The following is a 25,193-nucleotide window of genomic DNA, read 5'->3' on the forward strand; positions in this document are numbered from 1 at the left end:
TTGTCAGACATCGTATAATTAATGTAAGTTAATATAAAGTGTATGTTAATTACCATTTTTTGGTAACTAAGGAGAAGAATACCATCCCTTTCTCAATTCATTGGAACAAAGTCTGTTAGCTCTTGCTCACATTCATTCTGTGGTCTGAAATCTGTGAATCAATTCACCTATGTGGTGGGCTTATCCTTGGTCACGTCTATTTTGGAATTTCCTAATTCATGTTCTAGATGTACCTCCTTCCCAAACATGCTACATGCACAGCTTCCCACAAGTGAGTTGACAGTAACACTATCACTTTACCGTTATTTTGGCTAAAAATCTTAGTATCATCCATGACTCCTTTATTTTTCTCACACTTCACATCTATTCTGTCAGGAATCCTACTGACTCAACCTCCCAAAATATTTGTGGAATCTGAACACTTTCCTTGATTCAAACTACCATCTGAACTAGTCACCCAACTGGTATTATTGTTTCTACCTTGCTCCTTTACTGTTTTTTCTACCATACATTACCTTCTTACAAAAAATATTAATCTCTTAAAGAATTACATTTATTGTTCAATAGCTATCTCCTCTACTACAGTGTAAGCTCCACTAGGGCATGCATCTTTTTCTGTTTTTTCCACTGATGTATCAAAGGCACTTAAAATAGTACCTGACGTGCTGTAGGCACCCCTTAAATATTTGTTGAAAGAATGAATACTTGGCTAAAAACATATATATATTTGGATAATGATTTCTATTTTTACATATATATGTGTACATATATGTATTTTTTAAACACACACATATGTGTATATATACAAACCAACACAGACATGTATGTGTGTATCTGTGTGTATGTGTATTATTTATGTAGAAACATTTTTTGGGTGTACTGATTGCAAATACATTTATTTTGGACCTCAGTAAACATAATGTTTGTTCTTTCAAAATTTCATTCTACCGGAAAACGATGGCTTGTATCTACAAATTTTATCAACCCTTTGAATGAAGACCACAGAAAAGTAGCACCTCAAACAGACTCTGGGGAAAATAACAGAAGAATGGGCTTATGTCATTTACAGATATATCCACAAAAACAGCACGTTGCTTCTGTCATTTAACAGAAAAATGAATAAACGAAACCCCTCATTCAACAATATTTCTTTAATATGTACCGTGTGTGTGTTATTGTAAATAGTTTTGTATGCACATTTGTGTGGGCACAAATGAATGAGACACAAGCATTGCTGTTAAGGATCTAATAAGTAGCAGAATTTTATTTAATGTAAGAATAATTATAACATGTGAGTCATAATGTAATGATTACCATACTAGGGGCATGCACATAACGTTACGGGCACTCAAAGAAATAAGAGAGAAATACATAGCTTTGCGTTATTTCCTTATTGTGCTGTTCTGATGGAAAATAGAAAGGAAAATTTTCAAACTGGGAAATTTTCGCTTCCTCTGGAATAAAATACCTATAAAAGTTTATTAAAATTTCATACAGCATTTAAAAACATTTTGAAAGCGTTATCTTTTTTAATTTCAAAACCATTGCACTTTGAAGTGTGGGATGGTTAAATTTTTACAACATGAAGGATTACAAGAGGTTTGTTTTTATTGAACATTGTAATATGACTATTTGAGCAAAAACTTCCAAGTCAGGCTATTTACTTATATACTAATCAAGTATATATCAAAAGGGCCGCCCATATGAAAAGAATCTTAACCACCCCTGGAATTAAGATAATTTATGTTTGCAATTAAACGTAGGAATAATTAGCCCGTCCCTAAATTATAGAATGAAGAGTATAAATTCATGTTACAGAAGGAATGATCTCATGTAGCATTTACATTTAACTGTGAAGAATATGGCGAAAATGTATTTGCATTTTTGAAACAGTTTAATTTCTTAGACTTAATATTTGTATTTAACGCATTTGATAATTTCTGGATGTAATTTTATTCATTTGCTCTTTAATATATCTCTCTTAAAAGGGAAAAGACAGTCCTAAGACATTATGCTTTCTTCCCAATAATGGCAAATCTCACAGATGCCTTAATTAAAAATATTTAGAAAGTTCTCCGTAATTCGGTTTTTCCCTGTTCCCATAGAACGCAATCCACACTCCTGGTACTTCCTCTTTTATTCTTGCCATTGTGCCTCCAACCTCTTTCACAAACTTCCCTGACTTGACTATCCATATTACTTCCTTCATTCTTTTTTTTTTTTACCTTAGTTTATATTCTGCTACATAATAATACATCCATAGACTTTTAGATTTGGAAGCCTGAAAACTCTTATCCATTGCGCTGCCATCTATAAAAGTCCATTTGTGTGCTGGTGAACTGTCTCTCAATAATTAAAACATCTTGATTTTGAGAAGTGAGTTGAGGGGCCGGCCTGGTGCCACAGTGATTAAGGTTGTATGCTCTGCTTCGGCAGCCCAGGGTTCAATGGTTTGGTTCCTGGGTGCAGACTCACGTACCGCTTATCAAGCCATGTTGTGGCAGGCGTCCCACATATAAAACAGAGGAAGGTGGGCAGAGACATTAGCTCAGGGACAATCTTGCTCAGCCAGAAGAGGAGGATTGGCAGCAGATGTTAGCTCAGGGCTAATCTTCCTTAAAAAAAAAAAAAAAAAAAAAAACAAGAAAGAAGTGAGTTACGGAGATGAACTTACTACACATCAAAACATATGACAACATAGGCCGATCCAAGTATATATTTACACCGACATGTGCAAAATATATAGAAAGCGCAAATAAGTAGAGAGAAAGCAGTATTGTTCCCCAGAGAAAAAACTTACAGTAAGCACTAGTGATTTTCTCTTGAAGTATATAGAGTTAGCTATATAAACATTTCCCACAGCTGACCAGGAAAGGTGTTATCTCCCAAGAAATTATTATCTGAGATAATGAGGAATCTGCTAAAACCTATAAAAATCTCAAGCTGCTTCCTGCTTCTGCTGAGTCATGAGAAAATGAGTGCTATCTCAGAAAGAAACATGAATTATATCTCTAGTTACTTTGAAGTCTTAGGTTGAAGTCTAAAGGATTTGGGGCAGGGACGTTAGATTGTAAAGATAGAGTTGTCATCTCTTTATCTAACTGAAAAATGCATTTTGTAGACAAAAGAGCATGTGGAATTGAGTCTATGCAGTTGATGTAAAAAAACTTGATTGTGTTTTCTGGACTACAGGTCCTCGTTTGAGAATGATGGATGTCAGAGAAGGAAGAGAGAACATCTCAGGAGAAAATGAAAAGATCGAAAGCTCAGGATTTTTCCACATGTTGCTTCCTGTAGGAAGACTCTCCATTCATTCTTGTCATCGTTACTATTTTAGATTATTTTTTATTTGGATGAAAAGAGGGAAAGCATACTTTTGTATGTGAAAATATCACAAACATATATATGGGAAGGGTTGATAGAATATGGATTCGATTGTATTGTTGTTTGAAAGGAAGAGTCTAATTAATAGGATGAAATGCAAGAGGTATTAATGTAAATTTCTATACTTGGGTTCAGAAATTAGTTGGACAAGTAAACGGATGGCAGAAAACTGGCTTAGCTACATTTTAGCTACATTTTAGCTACATTTTATCCACCTGGGTGGATAAAGTTGGTTTTACAATTCTATACAAGCCAAGTGTGTGATGTGGCAGCCAAAAATATCTAATGAATCCTCAAACTGCATTAGCAAAATTGCAGCATCCAGGGAAGGCAAAGTAATAATTCTCTGGCTCTTCCCTTTGCCCAGACCACATCTGGAGCAATGTGTTAATTTCTAGACCCCATTGACAGTTAATTACAGTACACCCCAAGGGATATAACCAGTTGTTAAAGAGTATGGAAACTATGGCATAAGAGGAATAGTTGGAAAAAATTGTGCTTAACCTGGAAAAGAAGACATTCAAAGAAGGTGCCTTAAAGTCTTTAATGACTGTCGTGTGGCAAAGAGTTTCTATTTATGTTTTATAGATTTTGAATTGTGATTAATGCCAATTCAGGGCTAAATATCAGGGGGAAACAATATTGGGTCAATATAAGAAAGATCTTTTTAAAACTTGAACTGTCCATCAATACATAGGCTCCTTCATGAAGTAGTTGCAGGTCACTAAAATTATTCTGGATAGAGATAGCTGGACACCTGCAGGATGTGCTTGAGTCAGCTACTACCGGCTTATGAAAGCCAATTGTTAAATATTTAGGGATTTTGCCAGCTGGTTAGGTTGCTCGAAATCAGCAAACTGTAGGAGGGTTTACACCAGAGAATTTGGCAAGCAATATAAATCAGGATTTTTTTTTTTATGCTTCACAAAGAACTGAAATTGATTAACAAGTTTTTGTTAATATATTTACATATGTATGTTAAGTGAGAATTTTCTCAAGGGGCTGATAGAACAATGTGATGATAAGATTGATTAAAATCTCTCTGAAAACACTGCTCTTTCTTTATTGAATAACAACAACGGCAAAGTTTTCTCCATCATTCCCAAATGAATTGGATAACAGAATGTAATTTCTTCTTCCATTCTCATATTCTAACTCATTTTAACAACCCCACTCCTGTCTCCAATATAACTTGTTCCTTCTTGCATCTTAGTTTTATTGCTTTTACTTATGATGCTTCTTTCTGTCCTTCTTTTATCTCTCTATCTCATATCAAACCTGGAATCCAAACAAACGTCTTCTGGGAATCATTCCCTTATTAACTATACCAGAACTTAATCCGTCCTTCCTATGCGTTTTCTCAAGCACTGATGTCCTCAGTGTGAAGCACACTCAATCAAACTTATTAATATGTTGTTGATGATTTAGTGCTCATCATTTTCCAATCTTTGTTGCATGCCTCTCCACTTACATGATAGCCCCTTACTGAGCAGAGGTGTCGTCAATGTCTTGATATAATTTCCTGCTCAAAGCCCTTCCAGGGCCATTGCGATAAAGCTAAAACTCCTTACAACAGGATATGAAGAAGCTTCTGACTGCTCTCCATCTTCCACGCTCATCAATTGACACACAGCTCCAGGTATCCTAGTCTCCTGAGCTGCTCCATAAAGTTCCCAGAAACTGCTGTCCAATTCCACACTGGTGTGCCCCGGCTGCTTCCTGGAATGATTGAAACATCTGCCCCATCAGGAGAAAATTTCTTCATCTTTATGAGTCAGGCTCAGCTCAAGTATCCCTTTCTTGATGAAATCCAACCTCTGCCCATAACCTCGGTCCCACATTCACACTCAGCTATCTTGCCCACCAACTATGGAGTTCTGTAGTTGCTAGTCCCTAGAGCCCAGGATTTAAAGTCACATAGACCTGGCATGAATCCGGTTTCACCACTTTCACGTTCTGCGATTTCTGTCAAGCTATTTAACGATCCTAAATCTCAGTCGTCTCCTGTGTCACTGGGTATAACTTCCCCTTCCTAGAGTAGTCATAAGTTAAATGAGTGGTACATGTAAAGTGCTTGGCACTTAGACTGGCACAGAATGAGCCCTCAGTAAATGGCAGCTCTATTGGACTGTAAGGTCCTAAGGCCAGGGCATCTTTGAAGTCAAGAGTCTAATGCTTCAGGAGTACTCAGTAAGTGTTTACTGAACAACTGAAGTGAGTGCCTCTATGACAGGAGAACAAAATATCAACTGAGGATGCGATTAGAGAGGAAGTAAAAGGCAGATCATTTAAATCTCTTTTAGATTCAATGCCTGACTTGCTTCAGACCTGATATATAATATGACCTCGAGATTTTTACTAGGCTTCCAGCACGTTCAATCGAACTTATATACAGAAAAGTGGAAAAATTAGTATTAAAAATAAAGTTTCTAATTAAGAATATTTTCTAATTAAGAATATTTTCTAATGAGACTGAAGCCTTTTTTTCAGGCACTCATTCTTCTAGTAACTTTCAGATCTATGAAAATGGTAGGAAGGAAGCATAATCATGCTCATATGGCAAGTTCCTTAATTAAAACATATGGCCATTGCAATTTCAAAAGGCCACAATAAAAATCAGCGTAGTTGTTTAGAACCAAACATGACAAGTTCAGTGTTATGGTATAAATTGAACCAGGCTCAAGTTAAAAATAAGAGCAAAAAAACAGTAGTTTAGGATAACGTCTACAGGTAAATATTAACCAATTATATTTCATTTAGAAAGGTAAAAATACTACCATCCTCAAGTTCAGAAACAAGTCTAATTTATTTCCTTAAAAGCTGCTGCAGAACAGATCTTATGGATGTCTTTCTTACACGTTAAGACACCTCCTAATGGCTCTTTCCAGCTTCAGTCTTGAGCTACCATAATGACTTCTTTGAAAATTCATCCAATCTAATTTACCTAAAGCATAGTTGTGATCATATCCCATCTACAGTCAATAAATTTAGAGTATTCTGTGTGGCCCTCAGAGTAAAATTTCAACACATGAGTGTGACGTTTGATGCTCTTTACAGTGAGGCCCCAAAGCCCCTTTACTGTGCTCCCCTCAACATATCCTTCCCTGCGAAAACAAACAAACAAAATTATTAATTTGGCATTTCCTAATACAGCCCAACTGTGTGTCCTCTAAGTTCCTTCTAGAATGCCCTTGACAGTCATCGCTGCCCTTTGAATTTTAGCCAAGGCTATGAATCCATTCCAGATACAGTCATTCACACCCTTCTTTTTCTTCCCATAGTATTTAATTTGTATATCTATTATGATCACTTCAATTTTTATATGAAAGACATTCTTGAAAATTAAAAAGCGAAGTAAAAATTTAAACCAAGTTGGATTTTCTCAAAATAAATTTAAAAATGATAGAAAAATAAGACAAAAAACCATTTGTGTTATTTTTCCTATAGCATTAATCTGAATAATACACAAACATTTATGGAGAAAAGTGAAACTTCAGAGGGCATTAGTCTACAACCACAAATTTATTATTCTTCTCTTTTATAAAATTTCTTGTATCCAAGTCTCTGTCATGCTCCAGGATATTTCAGGTGTAGCTCTTTCTCAAACTGCACTGACATTGTCATGTATTGTGCTGATTGTGTCTCACTAAGGTAGAGTAAGTTGATAGCAGCAATGCATCTTTATTTGCTTTGTGTCCAATGAGCCCCATTTTTCCTTCATGGTGATGGCCTTCTACAGTTATTATCAGAGGATTTCCTATTAAATGAATGAATTTCTTTTTTAGGTTTGATTTAACTTAAAATATAAATTAAAAGAAAAACATCATTTGAGATAACTCTAAATTCACAGACTATATTACCAAACATGTGAATAATTTTAATTCAGTGTCTTCTGGGAAGGTCAATGCCACTCAGGAAATCGCCTGTCATCTTGCTATGAGTGGATTTCCTGCTCCCTTCATTCACTGGGCACTGCAATGGGTTCCTAAAAGGTACTAATACTCAATTCTCAAGATATTAGTGGGTGTCTTATTTTCATATCAATCTGAATGCACATTTTAAGGAAAGGAATAAATCTCATCGCCACATTATTTCAAAAAGCATACCCATAAATAAGAGGTTGATATATTAAGATTATTAAATTCTATCTTGCCTTCTACTTATAGTTATGTATTTCGTTCTCTCCTATTTGATTTGGAGCTCCCTAGTCAGATGCCTGGCTTATCTATTTCTTTTAGTGCTGACAGAACCTAATACATTGCCTTATTCACCAGAGTTGATGCAAAAAAGAGTTTGTTGAATCAAATTGCGTTTAATTAAATATAATGACTGGATAGTTATTTTGAAGAGAGAAGGGGTTTTATCTATTTATTTTTGCTGTAGTTTTGTGATTATACGATGCAACATCCATTAAAAGTCCAAGCAATTTAAATTTAGAGATGTATATTCCAACCAACATTAATCTTCATCACAAATACCCCTCTATCAAAATTCTCTAGTCAAAAATGTCAAGAAATAGTCTCATAGAAAGCAAATGATAAGAGATATCCAGCACCTGCTGCCTTTATGCAAACTCTAAATTTAAGTTTTCTATGTTTAGAAACATTACACATCTAGATAGCAGAAGAGTAAAATCATTTTATTTGGCAAGATCTTCCTACTTCATCTTTTTGATGTATGGATATCTGTGTGAAATAAGTCAGTCAATCACCATTCACTGGCTTTGTGACAAAACCTCTGTACTTTTCTATCAAAGGGTTCACTGAACTTATTGATTGATCTTACTACAGCATCCTTCCGACTGTAAAGCTCCTAAATTATGATTTTCAAAAAAGTAAAATCATGACATATAAAATGAACATAAGCCATTCATTAATGAGGGAACTAGTAAGATGTTGTAACCAATTCAAAGGAGAATTTGGCAATTTGGACTTCAGAAATTAAATTTTAAATTAAAGCTAAAATGAACTTGTTAATAGATTCAAAACTGCTTCATCTTCCATACAGCAATAATAGGCAATATTAAGTGTTATCTTTTCTATAGGCCAGAAATCAATTTTCTTTCCTTACCGGGCCATATTGATTTGCACTACCATTATTTTTTAATAAATTATCTTCTACTCTTACAGAGACGTAAAATGGCCTAATAAACAGAAAGCCAGTTAATGCTACACACACTTACAAAATCAGATGCAACCCAGAGGGTCTACTAAAAGAGAATCCAGTCCTCTCCCTTGCCAATCTGGGTAATTTTTTTTCCTGAAAGGGTATATAGTTTTGGAATGTGATCTTGGTATTTAATCTTCTCTAGGATTTTTTCTCAGAGGTGGAGTCTATTTCAGTTTATTAAAAAATGTTATTCAGCAGTGTGATTAATTTTTTAAGAGTATAAACTTTTGACAGGCAACAGACTGGTTCAGGATTTAGCTAGATACCAGAATCACTCAACTTAGGAAAGGACTCTTTGGGCAATTTCTCATTCTGTGGGTTTTCTTAGCTCAGTCCTTTTAAGTCAAAACTATGCCTTCCTTTCTCTGTTTCTCTAGCCACCAAGGATCCCTGATCTGTAAACTAAGGGCCTAATGTCCAGATTAAATTCAATGCTACTCCCAGTTTCCAAGAACAGAAACTCATTCTATGTCCTTTTCAACTTCCATATCCAGAAGTTCTTTTAGTTCTATCGTTCTTGGGTCAGGGCAAACTTCTTTGCTGTCAGAGAGAGTCAAGAGTGGGAGTGGAATTGGAGTTCAAACAGATTTTCTCTGACAGTGTGTGTCAGTGGATCATTTATTTTCTGATGAAAGGCAGGAGCAGCTCCAGTTGGGGTTGTGAGGGGTGGGTATATGCTCTTACAACCATATCTTAGCCAAATAAAGAAGGATAACACTTTTGAAAACATTTCAGAAAGCACTCTCCCACTTCATGTCAGAGGGAAAATTTGCACAGAGCTGGATTTCCAAGGAATCAGCTTGCAGGAGTGTAGCTATAGAAGTGGGAAACTTATTATTTTACAGACCAATCATACTCTATACTTGGTGACCTGAAGAATGACATGCCAGATCATTCACCAGATACAGAAATAGGAAAGTAAAGGAGAGATAGTTAGAAAGCACAAATAGCAAGATTTGATGAATTACGTGTAAGGGAGAAAGCAGAGTCTCAGTTGACCTCAGAGGTGTCAGGACTCAGTATCTCTGTAGTCAGAGGTTTCATTAATTGAGGTTTTGTATACTGGTAGGTATGGGAGACAGGAGTTGATGTGAAATTTGGCATTGATCATGTTGTGTTTGAGATACTAGTAACTATTCTGGAAGGTAAGTTCAGGGTCTAACCTGGAAATTACCCATTTGAGACCATTAAGTTTATAGATTTTGATTAAAATCATGCTGGATAATATTCCCAAAGAGGGAGTGTGCACGGAAAGAAAGTACTAATCATTCAAGGACAGAAATCTGATGACAGAGCCAAAAGGGAGACTAGGAAGGATGAATCTAGAGGCCATTTTAGAAACTGTGGAGAGATAGATTGGTGTCAATTGGGTCATTGGAAAGAGTGCCTAGGATTGACAACCTTGAACATATATATAAACCAAAGGCAAAGAACTAATAGAAATTGAGAGAAGTTAAATATATAGGAGAGAGAAGATAAATTTGATAGACAAAGATCCTAAAAGAGACAAAAGATGATGGGTAGCAATATGTTGCTTAATTTGTAGAGGATGAAGACAACCACATATTCTGATCCTAGAAAAAGAAAATAAGAGCATGTGCAGATAGAAATCATTTCATACAAAGGGGACAGGGAGTTGAGTTAGTTCATGCCTGATGATCTCAACTTTATTTAAAAAATGAAGGCAAGGTTGTTAAACACGTAGGGTGAGCTTCGTGTAGAAAATCTAAAAGAAAGGTGTTGAACAGAAAGGAAAAAGTAACCGACCAAGAAAAACAGAAGAATGGTTTAGTGTTTCTGTAGACCAGATGAAATGGGATTCCGTTTATTTATAGTGGCCCAAACCTAGGCAATTCCATGACTTTCTCCAGTGGTAGCAGACATATGTAACAAGAGGTAGAAAATACTTGTTAGAAGGAGGCCCAGTGATTAACCAAGCATCTAGGTAGGTCAGAGAGGAAAGTTCAAAATGGGCTGATATAATGGGAAAGAAAGGATCAGAGATCTCTATGAGGTCAAAGAGCAGGTTATGGAAGTGAGGGTATGAGAAAACTACAGTGTTCGGAGATGGAAATTTTGAGGTTTATGATTTCTGTTGAGACTTTTTTTGTGTGATAAGAAGGTTAGAGTGAAACTTTTGATATGAAAGAAAGAAGAATTGAACTGAAGTTGACTGGGTTTAAAGTGTAAGAATCTATGAAATTAAGTCTATAGGTAGATCCTTCTTCTGGACTTTGAAATTGACATGATTGATTACAGAATATAGGATAGAAAAAAATATTGACTCAAATACCAAAACTTTTCATCAATATGAGAGAGTAACTAAAAACTTTTTAGATTATTGTTAAGAGGGGAACATAGAATGATATGTTCAGAGGTTGTGAACTCCACATAAAGAGAGAATATTATGTGAGAGTAGAGAGGAAGAGTTTGGAAATCAATAAGGATAGTCACTCTTGCAGGTCATGTAGCATATGAGAAAACAAATATTTTCTTCTTAGGAAAGATTTAAGAGAAGAGTTTTCTTCTAGTAAGGGAGATAGAAAAGAAAGTATTGGGAATATTGTTGGGCAAGAGTTGGTTTTTGTTTTATTTTGTTTTATGAATATTTTTAAACATTAGACTACTAATTCATTGGGCATATTTGAAAGGTGTGGGAGAAAGGGTGAGAGGAAGAACAGTTCTGTGTGAGAGTGAGGTTGGGTAGATGGTATATAAAAGAGAGGTTTCTATAGTGAATGCTGATCAAGAGGTAAGAAGCAAGGATGTGAAGTATATTGCAGTGATCTCGCCATAAAGTTTGGAACCCTAGTGTCAACTTGGGCACAGAGTTTCCTGGTGTCTCAGCAAGAGAAGCTCAGATCATGACTTCTAAGGCTTTTGGAGTCAGAGTTGAGGGAATTTTTGCTTCCAGATCCACAGCACAGTGTTTGCCTTTGTGAACAGCTTTTAGATGTTCCCTTTTCTTCACTAAACATCCTCATATAGCCTGGTTTTCTTTTTATCCCAGATCCTCTTTTTTGAGCAACCTCTGGCTTTTTTAATGTCCTTTTTGGTGTGGTATTCAGAAATAAATAGTCTGCACACACAGTATGTTCTAGCCTAAACATAGAAGAAGACTAAGATACCTGCAATGAATTTGAGTGAAAATGCAGGAAGAAACTGTGTTAGCTCATTTGACATCAAGCTATGGACTTAAATTGAAGTAACTTCCTATAAAGCCCAATACTTTTCTTTATCCATATGTATCATATGTGTGTGTATAATGTATAGTTAGATTTGCTCAGACTGTCAACATTATTTGGCATAATGAATCCACTGTAACGGTTTTTCTTCCCAATGCTGTGTTTTCAAAACTTTTGAGAAGTTGCAATCACCAATGTTAACCACAAATGTGAAATGAGACCCAGTCAAAGACAGAGCCTGTAACATGATATTAGAGATCTCTTTTCAAGTTGATGGTCATTGTGTGCTATGGTTTGTTCACTTACAAACATTTAACTATACCTTCATCTTTTCCATATTTCTGTATTATCTATAAGTATACCATGAAAAATGTTGGAGGAAGCTCAATCAGTGCTATGCCATTGGACCTGACTCCAATAATGTCAAAAATCTGCACATTCTAGAATTTTTATGAAGTGATAAAAATACTTGCCTAAATCCATCCTCTGAAGGCTCTTGTTTCCATATTTCATTAATTTTCCTCAACACCCCTCACAACTCTAAATCTTCAGTCAGTAGTTTTCTTGAGACAAGCATTTTAACTAAGGATTTTAATACAAGGTTTCTAGAGTGTCTCTGACTAGAGAAACAGTAGAAGATTTGAGATAACAACAGAATCTGGTGCTTAATTTATAAATGGCCTAAGACAATACATACCTTTCTGTCACTTAAGATTCAACCATGTCATTTATTCAACAAACAGAGAACTCACTATGTCCTATTTATATTAGAGTCACTTTTTGTTGGATATTGTGTGTACCAGGCATGGGGCAGAGAGTGGGAATACAAAGATAAATAAAACGTAGTTCTTGTTCTTAAGGAGCTCAGAGTCTAATAATAGACATAGATGTTTAAATATATAATACTGCGTGCTAAGATGCATAAATAAAATAATACGAGAATGTAGAGGACCTGAAGCACATGCAAGGAGGAATCTAAGTGTAAAGAAACTCTTATCTTCTCAAATTAATACTATTTATATAGAGTTTTGTCTAGAATTTTCTTCATTATATAGAGCATTCTTTTTTGAGGCAAACACTTCAATGAAGCATTTCATCAGATCAATCTTGGCCCACCGACATGAAACTGCCCGTATTTATCGCCCATATTCATCACACCCGTATTCATCAACCAATTCTTTTATATTTTTTTGGTTGTGTATTCAGGTTCAATGTAATACAGTCAGAACATTCCTGGGCATAACTCAGAATGCTGATTAGCAATACAGCTAAGTCTCTATTTCACATGAACCTGGGATCTATTTCCTGACATATATTGTTAAGCATAAAGGAAAAGAAAATAAATTCATGGCTTTGTGGATGAGAACGCAGGCCTAGGCTTGTTGACACCTGTCTGTGGCTCCTTTCCAAGGGCTTATTTTCAAAAGCCAGATCTCCATCCTTTGTTGAGTTGAAAAATCAAAAACAAATAAAAAGCTATAGGAAACTTTCTTTGTGGAGGAAGAAGCCATGTGTGAAGAATTTTCATCCACCATGCACTGCCAATGTTTCTAAGTCTAAATATCAAGAGCATTGTCTCATGATGGAATTTGCCTATGAGTGATTAACGCCATAAATTACACAAAGAAAATGAGCATACTGCTAAAATAATTGCTCCAACACTAATTCCACCCTGTTACATCTTGCTAAGAATCTTTTGCCTTTTATGTAGTCCCATCACGTTTATTGCAATTTTCAAGCCTGGCCTATTAAGATTTTTTTTTTTTTTTTCCGCTAAAACTTACTCTTTTATTACATTTAAGGATGATGAGGACTGGATAATGAAAACTTTTAAATTACTCCCATTTGCAATTCTGTTGCTTACAAGGTAGTCAAAAGCTATCCAATTTTATTGGTACATTAAAAAAGCCGTATGAAAGAATTAAATTTATATGTTTTTATGCCATCAGCTCTATTACAATATTCTTTTCAGTTTCTATGGAAAGGGCTTTCATCCACAGAACTACAAAATTAAGAGACATTCTGCATTGAAATAAGTTTCTTTCATGTGTTAAGTACTAGACTGATTTACAACTCCCCATTGAGATGAAGTTGCTCAAATTACCGCCCCTCCCCCCCATCTTTCTTTTCAAGTTTAAAATGAACTAAGCAAATTTGCCGTTGGTGTTTTATAATGTCAATGAACTTTAAAGACCTTTTGAACAAATGGGATTGCCTAGGCAGCCACCAGGGACTAGATCATCATTTTCTTTGTATTTTTATCCAATTGAAACTGTCTCACTGATTCAGGCCAGGGCTCCCCAAGCTGGGTGGCTACGTAAGTCAGGGTATCACCAACACTATTCCCAGGAAATTTGTCCAACTGGGCTTTCTTTGAAGATCCATTCTCTTGCGCTGCTCTCTTGTGAAGAAGGATTCCTACCAGAAGATAGGTTTCCTACTCCACCACAGGTGATTTGGCCCCTCCTTCAAGTTAAGTCTCCACCCTCTCAAATACATCTTCTACTAAGGCTCCTGTTGTGTATGTGAAATTTTCACTAGAGCTCTTCTAAGCCCCATCTTTTCACACTAGGCCGCCTGTCCACCACCCACGTCCCATTCAAATTAGCAACAGTCTCATCCTCCGTCTTTCCTTGGGCATCCACAGATTTATGGACAACCACTGCTGCTTCAACTACTCTGCAGCTAAATTGCTTTTGATGACCAAAACTTCAGCTTGCTCATGGAGTAAGACGTTCAAAGCTTGAGACTTAATTCACCAAACAGAGACAGGCCATAACTAATATAAAAATAATAGTTCTTTTCAATTCTAGGATATTGTTAGCTGTCACAAGCAAAGCAGGCTTGGGCCTATATCTCTCAGGAACGACAGACCTTGAAATAAACGCATGCTGCTTCATGAATATGTTGTTGAATCTTGAGAAACGTTTTTTGCAGGGGCGATATTATCTTAGAAAAAACTAGATGGTACTCTCTTGAAAGGTTTAGCTATTTATAGGCATGTTGTTAAATGGTTCTTTTCATAATGAAGATTACAATAAGCATCTCTGAAAAGGTGCTAGCCTTTCTAAACAATTACACTTAAAATAGTTTTTAAAGCCAAGCAGAATTTTCTTCTTGAACACTCAACTTAAGTATCACTCTAACTTTTCCCAAAGTAATTAAACATAACTTTCCTTGCTCACTTATAATAATATTTTTAGCCTTTATTATACTCTTTTTTTGATCACAATAGTCATTTAGTCTGATTACAGTCTGATACAAATTAGATTTGTGTCCTGGATATTTGAATAAATAACTGAATTGTATTTTATTATAAATAACTATATTTCACAATTTGATAATTTGTTTCATATACCCTTGGGTAGTTATATACTAACTAAATTATAGAAGCTTTAGAATGCCATGACAATAAGTTTTTGAAAGTAATATAAGTGTAAGTAAAGATAGAATGACTTTTAATCTGTGTTCAGTGCGTCTCTTATTGGGCATGTCATATTGTCACAAATAAATGTTCTTTCTGAATCTGAATATGTGCTAAACACACAAGCAGCCTGAAACCTAAGTTGTCACGGCTGAATTCCTAAATTACAGTTTTTAAGAACTGAGCTTGAACGGAAAAGTATTTCAATTAAGAAAAGGTCATGAGGAATCCTTAAATAAGTATGATGATATACACCTTAGATCTAAAGGTTATTTCCTACTACTAAGGCTGGCAGACAAGATGGAATGGCCCAGACAAATGAAATTTCAGTATTCTGCCAACTGGTTCTGATCCTTCTACTTAATTCTTCTCCTTATTTTCGACACACTGAATCTGCTGATGGCATTTTAATTCAGGCTGGCTGTTTACCGTCTTCTAGGATTATACAGGTATTTTATGGGGGTTTTATTCCAGGGCAGCCAATTAGCAAGCTGAATTGGGTTACAGGTTATTATCACTCGGAAAACAGGGGATGTTTGCTCAAACTTGTTTTCTTCCCTGTACTGGAGAAAATATACATGCTTGCAAAAATAGCATTAATTCTCGAAAACATTTATTCAGCTGAACACTGGCTTCTCCGATGTTACCATATGTGATTTATGGCTTACTAAACAGAGATTGGGATCTTCCCAAAGCGAATGTTAAGAGCGGTACACCACATTTAGGGAATGAAAACAAAAACCAAATAAACCAAGAAAAACACTCGATCAAGTTAGGTATTTCTAATTCAATCAAGAAATATATACACATAGAATTAAGTAAGAATTCTGAACACAAAGATGTGATTTTACGTACATTGGTCCTGTTTGTACATAGTGTGGCATTATGAATTCTGTCCAAATATGCCCACCTTTATATAAAATATAGGAGGAAACACTAAACATGTGACTTGTGGACTTTTCCTACACAGGGTAAATAGATATATAGCAATAATTTTGTTAATCTGATCCATGAAAAATTAAATATGGAAAAATTCAGATAAAGAGAAATGTTGGTTCAACAGTTGTTTTGTTTTAAATTTTGCATCTTAATTGAACAAAGTAACATGATTATTCCTAGGTCTTCAATTAATTTTTGAATAGAGACAGCCTATAACGAGATCAGTAAGTTCTATCTGTTTTATCATTTGTTTACTTTTTAGTCAATTATCAAACACTTTAGGCCTTCAGTTTTATACATCCCAGACTTGGCCATCAACTCATTTTGTATGTGCTAATTTTATTCTACATAATGACATCAGAGTTTCCTATTCTGTTTTTCCATGCTTCTTTTTGTGTATGTTAGGCCTACGTGGAGATGGATGAGTACTAATATTTTTTTAGAATAAAATACATTTTTGTAATCCATAATAAGAGTTTTTTTTTTCTTTATGAGGATGATTGGCCCTGAGCTAACATTGGTTGCATGCCTCCTCTTTTCGCTTGAGAAAGTTTGTCTTTGAGCTGACATCTGTGCCAATATTCCTCTATTATGTATGTGGGATGCTGCCACAAGATGGCTTGATGAGCAGTGTATAGGTCCGTGCCCAGCATCCAAACCTGTGGACTGTGGGACATGGAAGCAGACCATATGAACTTAACCACTACACCACAGGGCTGGCCCCCATAACAAGCAATTTTAAGTTGCTATTTTATATTAAATGTAGATCATCTATTCATCCACTAATTTATTAATTCCTTCCACAAATATTTAATGAATGCCTTTTATTTTCTAAATATGTGTAATAAGTATTTATTCCCATTTCAATTCCTTTCAATTCAAATCTAATTAATAGATATCTACAAATCCTGCTTCATCCTGATAAATCAAATGACGCAATCCAATGCAGATGTGTCTGTTAGTCATATTTTAAAAAGTGGTCTCTCTATCCCAGAAATCCAGTAGTCGCTATGAAAGAAAAATTTCTGGTTCTCTTCTAAATACTGCTTAACTCGGATTATCCCTAATGCGCACCTAGTAAAAAATTCTCATGGATATTTACTATAATCAGTGTTTTAGTTTTGTTTAATATGAAAGCCATGAGGAAAGATTTGCTGTTTTATAAATATGATCATATTTGAATTTATTTTATTCTTAGAGTTTCTAAAGATCTCTTTCAGTCACCCAAACCACCATGTAACTATAGTTTTTATAAGTTATTTTACGGCCAAAGTTCATATATTTTTATATTTACTATTATTTTAATTAGGAATAATATTCAAATAAAAAGTAATCTGACATCTCAGATAACTATCGCCTGTATCATAGCAGGCTCTAAAATTTCCTACAACACTTACCTATAATGATATTATTCCTCAAGCTCATCAAATGTGTAGTCATACCAAGCACCTTCTTCATAATTTCTATCATAGGTACACTTAACAAACCCCATGTTTATTATTATTTTAAAGTAAAAGTAACATATATCACCCAAATGGAAAGTTAAAGTACTTCACCCCTCTGACAGCACCCTGACTTCTCTCAAAAATTAACCACTATCTAGTTTCTTATGAGTTCTTCTAGAATAATTTAATTCATGGTTTTTTTTTTGGAGGACGATCAGCCCTAAACTAACATCTGCTGCCAGTCCTCCTCTTTTTGCTGAGGAAGACTGGCCCTGAGCTAACATCCTTGCCTATCTTCCTCTACTTTATATGTAGGACACCTGCCACAGCATGGCTTGATGAGTGGTGCTATGTCTGCACCCAGGATCTGAACTGGCGAACCCCAGGCCGCCAAGCGGAACGTGCACACTTAACCACTGCACCACCATGCGGGCTCCTAATTCATATTCTTAAAGAATTTATACAAATACATTTGCAACGATCAGTTATAATATTTACATGAGATCTGTCTATATCAACAAGACAGAAAATCATTCTTTTGTCTTCACTAAAGATATATATTTCATTGTATTGATACAACATAAACCATTTAACCAATTTCCTATTTATTGATCATTAACTTTATTTCTAGTTTGTTTTAGTTATAATGTTGCAATAAATAACTTTGAACATATTTTGATATATTCTTATGAGTCTATTCAAGATCACATTAATATATGTCAAATGCTGGAACAAAATATACTTATTACACATTTTGATAGATATGGCCAAATTCCCCTCAAAATATTTGTATCCATTTACATTCTCATTAAAAACCAGCGACAGTGCTTATTTCCTTACCCTCTCACCAACAGTGGATATTGTCCAACGTTTTATATTTGTCTATCTGTTGAGAAAAAAACATAGAGTATCATGTTCTATTTGCATACTTTTATGTATGAATGAGATTGAGAATCTATTCATATATCTATAGTTTTTTTTTGAAAGCTACTCTTTCTGAATTTTCTCATTTTAATTGCTGTATTTATCATATTATTCTGTGGTAGTTTTATATATGTATTATTTAACTTGAGGAAATAAACTATTTGCTATTTTGGTTGTCAAAAGTGCTATATATGCTGCCAATACAAGTTCACATTTTCTTCCCTTTTTTCTCTCTATATTTTTTCTATATAAAATATTTACTTTTTATGTATCAAAATTATCAATTTTTAAAAATTGTATCTTGTTTGTTTTGCTGGAAAAGACACTCCTTACTCTAAAATCATATTAATTCAATGAAGTATTCTTCCTGCATTTTAATTTTTTCATTAGTAGCATTTAATCATTTAATAAATATGTTTTCTATTTTGATACAAGTAACAAAGTAAGGAACACTTTAGCTACATTTTAAGCAAGTGTTCAACAGACACACATGGCTATTTCTATATTATAGAACATTTCCTCATCACAAAAGTCTTACTGGACAATGAAGATAGAGTCCTCCACCTTAATATTCAGATTTTTTTTTGGCTAATTCCTTAGGTTTATTGTATAGATAAATAAGTAGTGTACTGTGATAAAAGAAGAACGTGTGCATGCATTTCTAGTTTATTCTAGAGCTGAATGGAATGTTGGAGGCTGGAAGAACTCGCACAATTTTACCACCTGAGCCACTAAGTTTGTATACCGATATACAACAGTGCGTGGGGTGGGGGATGGGGTTGGATAGAGCCAAAGAAACTCTTAGAGATCAGCTAGTTCAAACATCTTATTTTCTGCAGATGTTGAGACAAAAGGCTTCAGAGATGAAGTAAATTTCCTACCCAGTTAGTTTGTAAGAATGATGACAAGAATTCAGGTCGCCTGATTCTCAATCTAATCCTGCACCCACATTTATTATAAACCATCCATGTGGAAAAATAAATTATCTAGTATACTCATGGGATAATTAAGTATGAACACAGAGACAAGAAAACGACATTAGCTACCTAAGAATCTATGTTGAAGTATATTTGTATCCTAAATGTAAAGTGTCCTGAGTGTGGTCATAAGTATTGCCCCTGTCTATATATAATGCAGATCTCAGTACTTTTATTCCACAGAAGAAGAGGAGGAGGAGATTTATTTCACAACTTGCAGAGCAGATGCCTTCAAATTCCTCATCACACATGTTTACTGTCCAGTCTCTTCTTCCTTCTCCTGTAGAAGTGGAGATTCATATTCTCTTCTTTTTTCTTCCTAGCCTCCAGCTTTCTTGACCCCATCTCTTTCTTTCTAAACCTTCCCAATCTCAAACGCTCTCCCTTTTTTTTGCAGAATAATTCACATGCTTTTTGTTTCTGCATCCAAACTTGCATCCACACCTTTCAAGGTGATCACCAACAGAGGCTCTGTTGCAAAGATAGTTCTTAAGTCTTTTATTCGTAGCCCTCTAAAAGGTTCATGGTTCTCAGAGTTTAGTCCACCATGTAACATCACTACCAGCTTATAACGAAAGGAAACAAATTCTCAGACCATGTTTTCCACCTATATGGACATTTACTGAGCAATCAGTCATCAGTATGCAGGCATAAAACTCGTACAGACTGTTTGGCAAGATTCATGATATACTACTGTCTTTTCAGGGACTGTGTCCATGACAGGCTCACTTGACATCATTCTAAAAGGCTCACTTGGAATTATACCAGAAGCAGAAATCTTTTAACCTAGTTGTCATCAGACAACTAGAATCCTTCTAATGATGATGGGACATAGAACCATTTGGGAAGTCAAATCTTGGGCTCTATTCCTAGGCAAGGACTACAGACCTGGCTGGAGTCTTATACACTGTTCGCGCAAAGGAAGGCTGTGTCTGTAAAGAATTTTAGTGAATCCACAGATCTTGGATTGAGAATTGGCAATCGGGAACAACTAAAGTTTTTCTTTTGTAACAACTGAATTTTTGTAACAACTAAATTTTGTAAATTTTTGTAACAACTAAACGTAACAACTAAAATTTTTCTGTTACATATTTTATGGGTGAAAATAACTTCATTTTTATATGTTGAATTTCAGAAATAGAAAGGTCTGAGTTCAGTGAGGAGTGAGTGTTATCCGCATTCTGTTGTGTTAAAGGTGGCATTGTGTGAAAGAAGAAATTCCAGGAAATTATTATAGACAGGAAAGATGATTCTTCACAACTGAGAAAGGAAGGATTTTTATGTTAGTTGGTAGACTGTGAAAGAAGTACTGGTTCATGAAATAAGACAATTAGCTGAAAGGGTGATATACTCACTGAGATGAGGAGAGTTGTATTTAACAGCTTCTAGGACAGTTGGGAAAATAACTCTATTTTAATAATACCTCAATATCTTTAGTTAAAAGAATTTTTAAAGAAAATTTAAAAATTATTCAGCTTCTAGATTTAAATAAGTATTGGAAGAAGGCAGAGTTTTGGTAAGATGAATCTAAATAGCCACATTAAAAAAAAAACTATTCATAAGATAAAAAAATACAGAAATATGTGTATTCTAATTTTAATTCAGAAAGAAACAATTGCTCCTATGTGTCAGCCATTCTGCCTGGTGCTTTATATATCTTGTCTCATATAATTCTTAAAATGGTACTGAAGCGTATATTAATTATTCATCATAACATTCATTAATTATCTTAATAACCTTTTGATTATTATCAGAAAATTCTTCCCTGGTACCTTTACACAATACTAAACTTTAATTTAGGCATAATATTTTTTTTTATTTATTAATTTAATAAAGTTTGTTTTTTGGTGAGGAAGATTTACCCTAAGCTAACATCTGCTGCCAATCTTCCTCTCCTTTTATTTATTTATTTTTTTGCTTGAGGAAGATTAACCCTGAGCTAAGATCCGTGCCAATCTTCCTCCATTTTTTTTCTGTGGGATGCCTCCACAGCATGGCTGACAAGTGAAGCAGCTCTGCGCCCAGGATCCGAACCTGTGAACTCGAGTTAGCGAAGCAGAGTGCACAGAACTTTAACCACTCAGCCACAGGGATGGCCCCCTTTACGTTGCTTTTTATGTTTTCTCTTCTATTATCATCAGTGAGGTAGAAGAAAGTCAGTTTTTAGGTATTTTCATACAGTATTGTAGGGTATTCCATAACCAGGGATATTTCCTCTCCCTAAGCTGGACTGTATGTTTCAGTCTTGTTCTATTCTAAAGACATGGACGCCAAAGGTCAGAGAACAATCAAGGAATTCAAACAGCATTTATTCCCCCATCAAATAAAATAGTAAGACGTATCTAGATTTTATCTGTTCTGATAGTTGCTCTCTGCCCAGAAAAGGAAGAACTCTTTAACCATTTGAATAGTTCCTAAGCCAAAGGTGGCATCCCTCAGCTTTGGGGCATAAGTCCGAGAGAGTTCACCACAGCTCATTAAAAAAAGGCGGGGTAAGAAATACCAGTTGCCAATTCCAGCAAAGGAAATGAGTATTTTGATGCTTGTAATTAACTGCACTGTGGTAGAAATTATGGCTTCTGATGAAATCTAGGTACATTTCCTTTTGCTTAATCTGGTTTACAAAGGCTAAATTTCTCCCCAAGGTATCTATGGCAAGATACATATTCTAAGCAAAGGGCTTTTAAACAATGAATTCGCTGACTTTAGGCAATCTTCCCCAGGGCCCAGTGATGTCAGCACACTTTGGAAAGAATGTTATTTAAAAGTATTAACCAAATCTATACTCAGTAGAAGGAAAATAGGGTAACAAAGTAGGGGCTGGGGAGCAATTCTTAAGCCCTATTTAGAGATTTTTCCTGAAAGGACTTGTATAACATAGAGTCGAGATGGTCCAAAGAACAAATTATTTTTGTTTTATGCCATGCACTTTGAGGAAGCAGGAATATATTGAGGCCTAATAGTATTGGTAGACCGAGCATATTTAAATTGCAAAGATTTTAAAACAACATGTTTCAGATCTTCCATTTACCAGGTACAATACTAAGTCCCTGAACCAGAACATGATCTTCCAGCTGGAGTTTAATGGAGCCTGTGGGCGGAAATCAGATCTATGAACTTCCCATCTAGCGCAAGTTCACAGTAAGAAACAACGTTATTGATGTTTTTCTGGCACCAAATTATAAAGATGACTAAACTGACTAAGAAGAAAACAAAAGCAGAGTCTGACTGAAGGAAAGTCTAGGAGGAAATAAAGATGATGAAATTCCTAGCTCAGAGAGGAAAGGAATGGAAGAATTAATCAGTCAGTGGGAGGTTAAACCTAAGAATCAGAGAGAAGTCTAATATTTAAGTCAAGATGTTCTCTAAGCGAGTGAGATGTGAAAACAATCTAAGGAAGAGAGGGAAAAGCCCTATAGGAAATCGTAAACAATTTTCTGTACTAAAACCACAGGAGCAGAAGGGCCCACAAAAAAACTAATTGAATTTAGTAGCTATATTATCTGCCTGCCCAATATCGTTGTCAGTAATTCATGTATTGACTGATAATTCTAGAAAATAAATAGGGATCATAATTACAGTGACTTAAGTATATTGAGATTTGGTTCCTTCTAAATAGGAACTAATCAACTTGTAGGAAACCTTATATTTAGTATCTAACAACCATAATGATTTCATTTGATATGTTATAATAACTACCTAAATTTGGTCTGACAAAATGAGTATGCTATTACAGCAATGGTTGTAAAATTATAATAATTTGCTGCTACCATAGGAATATACTTGGGTCTATATTCTTGAAAATCATAAACCATTTAGCCAGTATTGTAAGGTTTATTTTAAATTTGTGAAAATACACTTTTACAAAGATTACTTATTCCTAGCTCTAAAAAGGTACAATACTTTAAAAGTTGTGGACAGGAAACAAAATAATCACATACTTAAAGAAAAGTATTTAGTTTAGATCAAGGAATAAAATAATCACAGATCATTTAAAAATAAGGCATTTAGTTTGCAAAATTATTTCCTCCCAAATTTTTATTTCAACAATGGCAGTGAATTAAAAAAAAGAATAACTCTATTTTAGGATTTAATTAGCATAAAATTTAAAAAATAAAATTTAATAAAAGTTGTGATAGGTCCAATTCTGCTTCGTTGGCTTTGCTTGTGTTGTATTTTTAGAAAAAGGGTTCAGAGAATAAGCCGGAATTTATGATCCTTAAGAAAAAGATCCCTTTTTATTCTATTGAAACGGTGAACTAATCGTGTTTCTGAAGAAAGGAAACTCATCCAAACTAAGTGTATTAGAGTTCTGGCAAGAATTCTTTACCTTAGGCAACTAAAATAATGATCTAGCTTAATTTAAGAATGTTTTAAATCTCAAAGTAAAGTGTTGTAATCTAGTTAAGTACATTTGCCACAATAAAATTATATGGCTGTTCTTTTACAAATGTGGTTCCCATGTGGGAGAATATAGGAGAACCACCAAAAACATAATATGAGGGATGCCTAAACCAGAATAACTACAGTGGAAAGATGTATGTGTCCGCATAAGGCAAATGTTATTTTATTGCCATTTGTACACATCCTGTGTCACCTCTTAATTAAGAAAATTTAGACTGGCAATGAGTAGGGATAATAATTTTTTTACCTCAGGGAGTCCTGGAGGAGAAGGGAAGGTGGATACAAAGAATAGCTCAGAGGGGAAAAATAAAGAGATTGTTGGGGCCCAGGGCAGGCCACCCCAAAATATCCCACAATAGCATATTGATTATTTTGAATTGAAGTTACTTGAGAAGCAAAAAGGACATTCTGACCCTCCCGTCTCTGTTCCCCCTGAAAGCAGGAAATGAATCCCCCATGTGAAAGATACTCTCTGCATCCTTATCACCACAGCTGGGGAACTCAGGGCTGAGAATCCTGCACAAACCAACCTTGATAACTTACTACCTCAAGTCTAAACTCTGCTGAAATTCCTCACTAGTTAGTACCCTAAACTTGAGTTACTTTGTCCTGTCAATTCTTCCCAAATTTATTGTTTCCTTGTGTAAAAGATACATATATATATATTGCCTCCTCTGTTCCGAGCATCATTTCTCTATGATCTCTAATACATACCTATTAAACTGGGTTTTTCTCCTGTTAATCTGCTCTTGTGTCGATTTTATTATAAGCCCAGCCATAAAAACATAAGAAGGGAAGAAAAGGGATTTTCCCCACCCCAACAAGATATATAGCTCAGAATTTCTGGGCTCTCCAAAACCTTTTAAAACGTCTAAAATTTCTATAAATAGTTTAGACTTAATACTTCATTAGATATCAAATATTAGGACCTAAGAGGAAGATCTAAAATTACTGGCCCATAAAGAATGAGTTCAAAACACACAAACAAAAAGGAAGAAAATTTTAAAAAGCTCCCACGCCCTTTAAAGAAGTCATTTCACTTACTATGCAAATCAACACTGAACAGATGACGTTATTTTTCTTATTTTAAAGATGAGGTTCTGCTAGTATTCTAATGTCAACTACCTTCCCCGAGTAGAAGAATGGATTACTGACTTACAAAATTGAAGTTTGACACGTAACGTTGCTTTTTTGCTGCGACCATCTTCCTACTCTCACGGTCTTTGGTCTTCGTCACTGAATCTCCTCATGCCTCCCCTCCGGACTTCATCAGAATGATTACAGCTGTTTTATTACTTATTCTCCCATAACAGTGAGTGCATCATGAAAGTTTCAGAATATC

At 35.0% G+C, this 25,193-nt stretch overlaps 1 long non-coding RNA gene across 1 annotated transcript; it reads right to left on the reverse strand.

Moving 5' to 3' along the window:
- Positions 1 to 1,239: 1,239 nt before the first annotated feature.
- On the reverse strand, positions 1,240 to 25,193 carry LOC138921215 (uncharacterized). The gene is made up of 3 exons (XR_011433619.1): positions 25,011 to 25,193; positions 18,387 to 18,432; positions 1,240 to 2,615 (listed from the first exon to the last, which is right to left on the reverse strand). It is a non-coding gene; the product is annotated as an uncharacterized lncRNA (long non-coding RNA).

Source organism: Equus caballus, chromosome 28 (genome assembly GCF_041296265.1).
Source record: "Equus caballus isolate H_3958 breed thoroughbred chromosome 28, TB-T2T, whole genome shotgun sequence".
Taxonomy (NCBI): domain Eukaryota; kingdom Metazoa; phylum Chordata; class Mammalia; order Perissodactyla; family Equidae; genus Equus; species Equus caballus.